This window comes from Stenella coeruleoalba (genome assembly GCF_951394435.1).
Source record: "Stenella coeruleoalba genome assembly, chromosome: X".
NCBI classification, from domain to species: Eukaryota; Metazoa; Chordata; class Mammalia; order Artiodactyla; family Delphinidae; genus Stenella; species Stenella coeruleoalba.
The window spans coordinates 95644707-95653631 of NC_137152.1; the positions used below are offsets into that span (position 1 = coordinate 95644707).

Consider the following 8925-nt stretch of genomic DNA (forward strand, 5'->3'; position numbering starts at 1 on the left):
CATAAAGGCAGGGAACCTGCCCAATTTTGATGGCTTCTCTATCCTCTCTCTGTATTTACGCCTAACTCAGTTCTGCTTAATAAATAGATGTCAACTGACTAACTTAAAGGTGAGACGGAAGGACAGAGGCAGGATGAGGACAGAGGCAGGATGAGATTTGGTCCAGAACCAGCCTGCTCTGCCACCATGATGACCTCAACAATGACAATGTGTCCTATCAGCTGTCAGCAGATCAGCAACTCTCCTGCAGAGCGCTGGGCCACTCTGCTCCCTTCCTATCTGTCTGGGATGGATGACATTTGAACTCCTAAAAGCCAAATGATGATCAATTTATCCCACAGATTCACTTCATGAATTTCAATGTTTACTGTTTTTAAAGTAATTACACTTATATGTGCATTTCATTAAAAACAGGTACCACAAAAGAGGATGGGATAATGAGTGAATTTTGTTTTCTTTTTCACACTTTCCTGTACTTTTTAAAGTGTTCTACAATGATTATATCTTGTTTTTAAAATCAGAAAAAAATGTTTGAAATATTAAGTATCACATAATCTAATTCCCATTTTAAGCTACTTTAACCTCTTTAGGATTACAAAGACTCAGTATTACACAGTTTAGGATTGTGATAAAAGTGGAGAGACACTATTTGAAAAAGTGACTGTGATCATTCCAAATATTTAAAGTGTGAAAGAGTATTATTTGATTGCTTCAAACTTGGTGCCACGCTTAATCAAAGCCAATCTCTTTCAACTGGACAAAACACATTCTCGTTGCTTTAATAAGAAGGTCACCTCTTGACTTAAGTTTGTCCTGAGTTCCATTCACCACTCTGAGGTAGGTACCGTTTCCAGGATGCCATAAATGAGGGGTTTAGTAAGGATCAGGGGAAAAAAAGAGGGAGATGAGCCACACTGCTTAGTTTCCACACATTCAAAGTGTGACTATCACCTTCCCATCACTCACCCCTTAACTTCTAGTACTTGGACATTCTGACATAGATAATTTCCTTGCAGATTCAGCTATCACTTGTATAATCCACACTCTCCAACTGTTCTATATGCAAATATGTACAAGGAGAAATAAGAAAAAGCTGATCTACAAAGGTAAAAGGCTGTAGAATGATGACAGTTTCCTCATCTCCCCTCAGATCAAGCACTGCTTGATACATAAACATCCTTTTACAGATAAGGTTAATTGCCCCTATATGCCGGATATCCCACTGAATTAGAGGACTACTGTGCTTACAAAATATAGGAATGGAATTAGATCAAATATGATGTCATGGGAAGCACAGTGGGCTGACCTGAGTTCTGAGCTCCACTACCAAGTATAACTTTGGGTTAATTGTTCAATTAGAAAGTTGAGCTGGAACTCTATAGGCCATGTAAGTTCTAAAGTTCCATTATTTATCAGACTGCAACTTGTAAGCATATCACAGTAACAACTCTGTTTAGTAAATAATTAGTTTTCTTTAGCAGCACTGGGATTTTTGCACGATGCCCATAATTCACATCATTCTGGCATTAGATAAATATTCCTACTACTGAAACATAAGCCTCTTGTAGTCAGTGGCAGATTTGGGATGTAGCTGTATTATCTTCAGCTGTGATCCTCTTAGGGCTACCTAGCTCTACAAGGTCAATGCTCTGACATAGGTCTTGCAAGGTCTACCCAGGTTCTGCCGTAAGCACTCTATAATTTAAGCTGGAAAACCACTACCCGATGTAATAACTCACTATCTAGCACAGACTGAGAGAAACTGCTACTTCATTTAGAATGAAACAAAAAAATTTAAATTGCTATCATATGCCTTTTAACTTGAAAGTATTGGCCAAAATGGTAACACGCAATCTAATTAAACTACTATTTACAGTTTGCAGTAGGAATTTTGGGACTTCATGGATTCCAGGTGGATCAATCCCAAATCTCTAGCTCTGTGTCCAGCCCAGAACCATCTCCTGAGCTTTAGACCAATATAATCCAGCTGCTGATTGGATGTCTCTCCCACTTTTCTGCCCACAGACACTTAAAATCAATGCATCCCAAACTGAACCCATCATCTCCTGCTCTTGCATCCCAAATCTGCTGCTCTTTCTTTGTGTAAGATCTAAAGAACAGGACTGACATTGTCTTGGGGGCTTATGTTTTAAACCTCAGGATGTCAGCTTTGACTGCCCTCTCTCGTGCCTAATCAGTTGTCAAGTCTTGTCAAGTCAATCCCACATTCAGCGTCTCTCCCATCCATCTTCTCCTCCCCTTGTCTACTGCCCTGCCCCCTAGTTTAGACCCTATTCACTCCCAGCTATACTTCGGAAGTGATCTTCTAACTGGTCTCCATGATTTCAGTCTGTACCCTTTCCCCTTCAATCCATCGCTCACACTGCTACCAGAAAAATTGCAAAGACTTAAGATTTATACTCTTCTACCCCCAAATTTTCAGAGGCTCCCTTATGCCTGTTGAATATTGGTTTTCAGACTTAAAAAAAAATCGCAACTGATTATCAATTTATTAAAAAGGTTGATTTAAGCATCTGCAATGGCAACTTCAACCTTGACTCCTGGCTCAATACTGATGGAAGTAACATGTTTCACAACCTCAGAAGGGCTGTGCAAGGTAATGAAGTCGCTTGTGGATCCTCATCTGAAACCAATCCCAAGTCTCAGACCCTCTCACCACAAAGAGTTTTCCTTGTAGTTATTCTTAGAGTCTTGGTGGGCATCCGAACTACTCCTTTCACTTTGAGATTCTTATACTTTGTGCCTCTGATCAAGTCAACACATACCTTCTCCAAAGATTTTGTGTTGCGGCTGGTTAAGGTAATTCTAATTCGGTGAGTTGCCACTTCTGGCGCCAGGGGAGTCTTTCAGGGGTCTTGAAAAGCCATGGCTGCGGCGTGGCTTCCTGATCAGGTGGACCAGCGCTCTGCAGCAGCAGTGACCGCATCTTCCTCGAAGAACCAGACTTTTTAAAATTTTCCAAATCAGATGAATGCTTTCGTAGACAAAAATCTGACACAGACCCCAATGTATAAAACAGATAAAAATTATATTTTATTAATATGAATTTATTTTCTAAGTTAAAAATCATTACATTTATGGATCATAAAGTCAATCAGTGAGGGAAAATGAGGCTCTTCTGATAAACACAAAAATCTAAAATCAAGGGTAAGGGAACCAGATTCTTTTTTTAAAACATTTTTATTGGAGTATAGTTGATTTACAATGTTGTGTTATTTTCAGGTGTACAGCAAAGTGAATCTGTTATACATATACATATATCCACTCCTTTTTAGATTCTTTTTTCCCATATAGGCCATTACAGAGTATTGAGTAGAGTTCCCTGTGCTATACAGTAGGTCCTTATTAGTTATCTGTTTTATATGTAGTAGTGTGTATATGTCAATTCCAGTCTTCCAATTTATCCCTCCTCTCCCTTACCCCCTGGTAACCATGGGAACTACATTCTTATACTAGCATTCAATTTATTTATTTATTTTTATTTTGGTTGTACAGTATTGAGAAAATTCTTACACAGTTAAGTAGCGGCAAATGCTAACGGTTTTAACAGTTCATCTTGCAGGAGATCTTATTTGCACAAGAATGCAAAAGTAGCTTTACTATAAGGTCTGCAACAAAACAAGTCAAGTGGTAGCATAAATTATTTTAATGTTTCTCATATGTTAATATTTGTGTATTACATATTAAAACATGTAATGTATTATAGTTTCAAAATATATATTTCAACAAATATTTTTAATGTAGAAAATTAAATCAAATATCTATGGAACGCCTAAAACACGTGTATAGAATCTTTGAGTTCGTGAAACAAGTTGAAACTCTTGCCACAAAGAAGTGGGACTTCCCTGGTGGTGCAGTGGTTAAGACTCCGCACTCCCAGTGCAGGGGGGCCCGGGTTTGATCCCTGGTCAGGGAACTAGATCCCACATGCATGCTGCAACTAAGAGTTCCCATGCCACAACTAAGGAGTCTGCATGCTGCAACTAAGGGGACCTTGAGCTGCAACTAAGGAGCCCAAGAGCTGCAACTAAGGAGCCTGCCTGCCACAACTAAGACCCGGCACAAGCAAATAAATAAATTAATGAAATAAATTTTTAAAAAAAGAAAGTGCTTGGTGATCTAGCCTCAATCTATTCTTCTGAACTTCTTGCCCTCTACTGCCTTTCACACAATCTTAAAAAGAATGAAAACCTATGTTATGTTTTCGAGATTATTAGTATTAGAATACATGTGGAAGAAAACATACTAAATACAGAAAGAATGAAATGGATAAAAATTACCCCAAATCCCTCCATCCAGGGCTGACTACCACAATGTTTTATTATAATTTCTTTCAATCTTTTACCTTTCATAGTAAGATGGATAGTTATAGAGAACTGTGCCAAGCACTTAAATAGATTATCTCATTTCATATTCACAAACACCCTATTAGGCATTCATGTCATTCACTACATGGAACACTGAGGAAACAGAGGATCATATAGGTTGAGTAACTTGCCCAAGGTCACACAGTAAAGTGCAGAGCTGGCCTTCAATTCACTATCTGCCTGACTCTAGAGACTATGGACTTAACCACAACATTGTAGTATTGCTTCCCTTTCCACGCCCTCTTTCTCTTTCTTTAGCTCTGCCACTTTAATTTAATGTTCTTTGAAGACATCTTCCTCTGCTTGTGCCATTTCCTTTGCTAAGATTTCCCTTTTTCCCTTTTCTGCTTAGCCAAATCCTAGTGACCATTCAAATGCCACCTAGTCTTCAAATCTTCTCTAAACCACCTTAAGCTCTCCTCGTAGAACTCCCGATGCTCTTTCCTGTACTCCATCTACTTCTCCTCCTGTCTCAACCTCCTTGCCTTCCCCTGCCTCCCACACTGTAACACAGACAGCAGGGCTTTACTGTGTTTGTCGGTGCTGAGTGACTCGTGGCCCCGCTCCAGTTCCCACGCTTTGGACCTGGGGCTGAGCAGTTACTCCAGGATGCAGCTACACTGGGCTGGAGGCTTGGCCCTCTGTTACAAAGTGAAACGGAAGCTCCTGTGCACACAAGTCAAAAAAATCATTCCTTCTGTGATGTAGGCAGAGCCAATCTGCCACACCTCCTCCCAGGGTTGCATGTTGCATTTTTCACTTCTTCTTTTTTTTTTTTTTTTGATTTTATTTTTATTTTTGGCTGTGTTGGGTCTTTGTTGCTGCACGTGGGTTTTCTCTAGTTGCGGTGAGCGGGGGCTACTCTTCGTTGCGGTGCACGGGCTTCTCATTGCAGTGGCTTCTCTGTTGCGGCACGTGGGCTTCAGTAGTTGTGGCACACGGGCTCGGTAGTTGTGGCTCACGGGCTTAGCTGCTCCGCGGCATGTGGGATCCTCCCGGACCAGGGCTCGAACCCCTGTCCCCTGCACTGGCAGGCAGATTCTTAACCATTGCGCCGCCAGGGAAGCCCCATTTTTCACTTCTTTTCCCCTCAAGCCTACCCTTGACATACTTTGAAGAGGATTTCCTCTTGATAAAATCATTCACAATGTGAGATAATGCCAGCTTTGTGATCTGCCCCCGGTTCTACAAAGGCAGCCCTGGTAGCTAAACAAGTTTTCTTTGCTTTATTCCAAACTTTTTGTGGCCTCGTAAGGAGGCCACTGCAACTGAAAAGCAATGCTCTGGATCGGAGATTATGAAACCTAGTTCCATGGAACTGTGTTTCTGAGCTCCCAAGTCATCCCTAGGGGTCCTTGAAAGAAAGTGTGGACATGTTTTTCTAACCCACTTGGTTAAGGGTGAGAGCAAGAGATTATCTGTACACATGCCAACTGGAACGTGGCCTCAAGTGACTGGGACTGGAAACCATGAACCTTCTGGATGTATGCCATTTGTAGAAAGACAATTTGCCAATGTATTTCTGATACACCATATCCTTACTACAGGGATGTGGGAAAATGAATCTGCAGCCTGAACTTTGTCCTAAATTCATGACCCATATGTCCAACTGCCTAGAGACATCTTTACCTAGGTGTATGACAAACGCATCAAATTTCACACGTTGAAATGAGCCCCTGATACTCCCTCTAACCTGGGGAACCCCAATCTTCCAGTTGTTCAGATAATTCTTAGCTCTTTTCTTTTTTCTCACACTCCACATCTGGTCCAGAGTAAATCCTGCTGGCCCTAAGGCCAGAGGTTGACCACTGTTCACCATCCCATTGCCACCATTCTGTCCCAGATCACCGCCTTTTCTCTTCTGCATTATCATAATGGCCTGCTGACAGGTTTCCCTACTCTCCCCTAGCCCATAATTCAGTCTAGTCTCCACCCAGCAGTCAGGGTGACATTGTTGGAGCTTAACAGAATCGACTCAAAACCCTCCAGGGACTTTTTATTTCGCTCACAGTGAAAGTCTCGCTGTTCCTTGAACAGCCAAGCCCACTCCCACCTCAGGGCTCTGCACTTGCTCCTTCCTCCACCTGGAAGGCTTTTCCACCAGATCTCCACAGGGTTACCTTCTCCATCTCCTTCGAGTCTTTACTTAAAATTCATTTTCTCATCTTTTTCTCATCACCTTCCCCAGCCACACTTTATAAAATTGCAAAACAAATATCCTGATATCTCCAATCTCCCTTCCCTGTTTTGCTGCTCTTCTTAGGACTATCATTAGCTAAGAAACTATGCATTTTACAGTATTTATCATGATAGTTGGTTGACTACTTCACTAGAATGTTAGTTCCATGCAGGCAGAAAATATTATCTGTTTTATTCAGTGCTGTGTCGGTAGTGCCAGAACAGTGCTTGCACATAGTAGTCACTCAACAGATGCTTGCTAAGTGAATGGATGTTTAATGAATGAAAGATACCACATCTGGACGAAGAATGGATTCACCCTAGTTTAATGATTTTCAAGCTACGAACAGAGCCCTCAGTGACCCCTTACAAGGAGAAGGGAAGGGACCCAAGGGGGTAAAACTCTAGACCCGCCAGTCCCTTCCTTTTAACCAGAGCAGACCCAAGTCTTACATATTGGCTTTCCATGACAACCTTGTTTTTGAAGAAAACACTACTTGGATGGGTTTTTAAGAACTGTTTGAAAATGACTGCCTCAAATTTAAAGAAATCTGATAACCTCTTCAGGCTAAGAATGATGAGCTGCTTCAGGGGATGGATATATCAGGTACTTCTCTAGTTCCATCATCCTCTAACTGGGCTCTGACGATGTAGCCCAGGTGTCCCAAAGAATGCCACAGGAGCTAAACATGGCACATTTTCCTGAGAAGAAACTTTACCCCAAATTTGGGAGCAAATACTAGTATGCTACTGAAACAATGGATGGAGCAGAATAAAAACTTTTCACGAATTTAAAAAATAAAACACAAGCTTAAACAGAAATTGCGTATCTGCACGAAGCCACTTCAAACTACTCATTGGCTTGCCAGAGGGTCCACGTATAGTTTTCTCCACCATTAAGAAAAGCAGAATTGTTTGAGAAGCACTATATCCAGGTGATCTGGATGGGAGGAAGAAGCAGCCGAGAAATAAAGAGATGCCGTCAAGATGGCCTAAAAGTACAAGACAAGCTTACCTAGGTAGGCTCCTTACAGTAATGCTTTAATTTAACATTGGCCTGGAACTTTGTGCTGATCAGGTAAGATGTTCTAAGTCCTCTCTGTACACTGTACAGATGCCATTAGAAAATATGTCATAGTCAGAGCCTTTATTTTTCTTGCTGCACTAGGAAACAGCATCAGATTTCCTATAGGTCAGGGTCTATGGATAGGATAGCTTCCCCTGGGAGGCCTGGGCCAGTGGATAGAACAGCAAAACCTAGAATTGTGCTGAAGTATTTATTTCATTCTGTACGTATGTATTAAGCACCTGCTCCATACTCAGTACTGAGATTAAAAAGAAAAAAGTACAACATTGTTTTTTAAACACGAGAATTTTTTTTAACAGTTACCATGATTATGGTTATCTAACCAGCTAAAACTGTTTTAACAGTAATTAGGGACGGTGATAGTTGCAAAACCTATGTACATCTTAGGTGCTCCCACTTATTAGTAAGTCTGAGAGCCCCCACTGGATATAAGCCTGTAGCTAGGAAGCATAATTTTCACTAGCAACATTTTCCACAGTATCTATATTCATGCTGGATTTATAATATTTATTGGTGCTTAGGAAGGAAAGTATCAGAGTCGTGAATGAGGAGATGGTTGATCTCTACAATTGATCTATATGGCTACTACATATTAGGAAATGATAAAGGAGAGCTCTAGATTGAAAAAAAAATAACAGGAGCTCCGAGTTCTTCTACTAGCTCTGCCATTAAATCACTGTGCCACTTCCCCTCTCTGGGCCTCGGTTTCCTCATCTAGAAAATGAGGGCTTTGGTGGATGAGATCCCCTCCGATGTTCCTTTTACCTCTGACATTCTATGAGTCTATAAAACCCACATTCACAGCCAAACCACTCAGTGCAGGTATATATTCTAAAATAGTCAACAAACACCAGCAACATGTAAGGACTAGAAGTGAGTGAATGAGTAGTCAGGGAGAGCCCCATTAAACAAATGGACCTTGCTCATCGGTCTCATTTTCAACAGACAGGAGCAAGAATTCAAAGTCCAAGTAACAGCTCTGTCTCACCCTTTCCCACACCCCATTCCAATGCAAGATTACCCTTCAGCACTTCAGAAGTCAAATAAGGGACTGTCAACAAATCCAAATCTAACCTAATGAGCCCCACAAGGCTGGTTGGTGGATGAGGGGAAAGCACTGAACAGAATGTGAACAATTATACTTAATGATTTAGATATGATTGGATATAAGGCTACCTTGGCTAGTATTGGTCTAAACAAAAAGTGAGGAAGACCATGGGGCCTAGGCAGGAGGGCAAGAAAACATGCATGGCAAAGGAAGTGGATGGCTGC

At 41.2% G+C, this 8925-nt stretch overlaps 1 pseudogene across 1 annotated transcript; it reads right to left on the reverse strand.

Moving 5' to 3' along the window:
• Positions 1-2526: 2526 nt before the first annotated feature.
• On the reverse strand, positions 2527-2888 carry LOC307181026 (small ribosomal subunit protein uS10-like; annotated as a pseudogene). Its single transcript has one exon. The product of its transcript is annotated as a small ribosomal subunit protein uS10-like (transcript).
• Between the last annotated feature and the right edge of the window lie 6037 nt (positions 2889-8925).